The sequence below is a fragment of the Portunus trituberculatus genome, chromosome 41, assembly GCF_017591435.1.
Source record: "Portunus trituberculatus isolate SZX2019 chromosome 41, ASM1759143v1, whole genome shotgun sequence".
NCBI lineage: Eukaryota > Metazoa > Arthropoda > Malacostraca > Decapoda > Portunidae > Portunus > Portunus trituberculatus.
The window spans coordinates 29510728-29513227 of NC_059295.1; the positions used below are offsets into that span (position 1 = coordinate 29510728).

The following is a 2500-nucleotide window of genomic DNA, read 5'->3' on the forward strand; positions in this document are numbered from 1 at the left end:
ATACTCTTGAAGGGATGTGTGAAAATTTGATATATCGTCTAGTCTTTAGAATTACGATATATGTTTAATGTTTGTTGATGTTATATATATTTCATTTTCCAATTAACACACACACACACACACACACACGCACACGGACACGGATACGGACACGGACACGAACACTATTCTCTTTCTCTTGTATGGAAGCCTTTCCAACTCAGAGAAAATCAGTAAATTGCAAAACTATTCGCCGCATGTTATCAAAAAGAATTCAGATTTGTTGGAGTTCAAAAGTTTATCTTTGAGCGTCGCGACAGAAAGATTCGTTCGCCCATGTAAAATTTGGGGGACTCGCGAAATTGACAGTGCTAAAAAAAAAAAAAAAAAACATTGAAAAAGAGACTCGTCCCCTGAAAATTCTCGAACGGAACACGGCACGAATTAAAAAAAAAAAAAAGACAAGAACACAGAGGTGGCGTGGGGGAAGTTCTGGCTATCATAAGACCAGCTCTCAACCAACCCCAGCCTCGGAATTATACAACTCGTCCATTACTTACCTATACCATCACTATATAATACACTTATAATGTCCTGGATATCCATTACTATCGATTAAAAGTTATCTGTGGGAGGGGAGGGTGAGTGATCAATAACGTAAATACGATGCAAGAAGAATGCCAAGGTGTGATTAATGGGATGAAATTGATTTTGAAGCAATGCACAATTTCCTTTCAAATAAATGCTTCAGTTTCTATAAGTTTTTTTTTTCCATTAATTTACTGCAACATATCCATGTTGGGAAATGAGGTGGAAGAGATACCAAACTCACCTCGCTGGGGAACCCTTGCTGTGTATTGTGTAGATGGAGGAGAGATACACAGTATTTCCAGGTGCAATATTCTCTGAGCGTTGTGACCCAGTTAGTTACTCTAGTGACGAAAAGGCAATTTCAACGTGGTGCAAAATATGAAAGGTTGAGATCATGAAAAATTATTGAAACATAAGAGAAAACAAAGACTATCTATCAGTCGTTCAAAGCAATAGTTAAAGGCTGTTAAAGACTTATTGACTGCTGTCCACATAGTCATCTCTTCCCATTCAATTATGCTGCCGCACTCATTGAAGTCACCACACATATGCATCACATATATCACCACACTATCCTACCTAACTTCATTAACACCAGAACACTGATATACACCATCAAATTCACTTATAATGTCCTGTATCAGCTCATCCTCCTACACCACCGTATCATCGTACACTAACACATTTACCTACACCTCTTCATCAACACTCATTAGCCACACTACATTGACATACATCGACACACTTACTTACACCTTCCCCCCCAAACCCACCACCTCTGTCCGTCATCCGCACGTGTCTCTCCCTCAGTTTTTTTTTTTTCATTTTTTTGCTGGCCTGTTCTTCTAACACTGGCTTTTGTTTGATCGCATTAATGAATAAGTGGAGCTAAGTGGAGCGACAGAGGAAGCGTGCATGCTGTGTTCAACTCAAGCACGCAAACACTCCTCAAAAGAAGGGGAGGTGTTGATATTCGCACTCGCGCACACACACACACACACACACACACACACACACACACACACACACACACACACACACACACACACACACACACACACACACACACACACACACACACACACACAGCACCGTCTATCGAGTTTCTGCCGCTGGTAAATGCTCCGGCAAAATTATGATGCAGTAAGTTAGGTTGGCTCTTTCATCGCAGCCCTGGTGATTGATAAAGCCTAAAAACTATTGTGAGTTTGAAAGTAATCACGGGAGCTTGTCAAAATTTGCTGAATGATGAGTGTGGAAAGTTCCTCGCCAAGTTCTGGAAAGTGTTTGTAAGTGCTTGTAACTTGGTGGGAGTGCCAGAAAGTTATGGCTAAAGAGAACAGCGTTTCAGCAGTGAGTCAGGCGTTGGGTAGCCAACTTACCTGGCAGTTTAATGAAGCAAGTTGAGGCAGATTGCTGGAGAGAAGAGAACGCGAGGGACTGTGCCCGAGAGACTTGTGGGAGAGAGACTCATTGCCTTAATTCATCCCACGCACGTGAGCTGGGGTGGCTGGTTGCAGGGTGCGAGATGAGGTGCGGCAGTACTGGGCTTGAGAGTGGTGGCCAACTGAAGATAGCAAGAAGAGGAGGAAGGGTAAAGGGTATATCCATGTAACTAATGGAATGTGTAGGAAAATGAGTAAGTGTGCGGTTTTTTTGCTTTGCTATTTAAGTGTCACATGAAAAGGCAACAGAAAAATGATAAGAAAGAGAACTAAGGGAAAATGGTCATGTAAGTAATTCAATTTTCAAGAAAGTAGTCATATAACATTTTTCTCGTTTTACTCTTGTGTCAGTGTTAAATACATGCACTGCTTTGAAAATAGAAAGTAATACTAGGAGAGGAATAATAAAGGTAATAATTTTGTACCTCGAGGAATATACAAGAAAAGTGAATAAGTGCATGTCTGTTTTGCTTTACTGAAATAGT

The 2500-nt window shown here is 40.8% G+C and overlaps 1 protein-coding gene across 1 annotated transcript in view; it reads left to right on the forward strand.

Annotated features, from left to right (window-relative positions):
- Window positions 1-2500, forward strand: part of LOC123516822 (nephrin-like) — a 184385-nt gene that overhangs the window by 148772 nt on the left and 33113 nt on the right.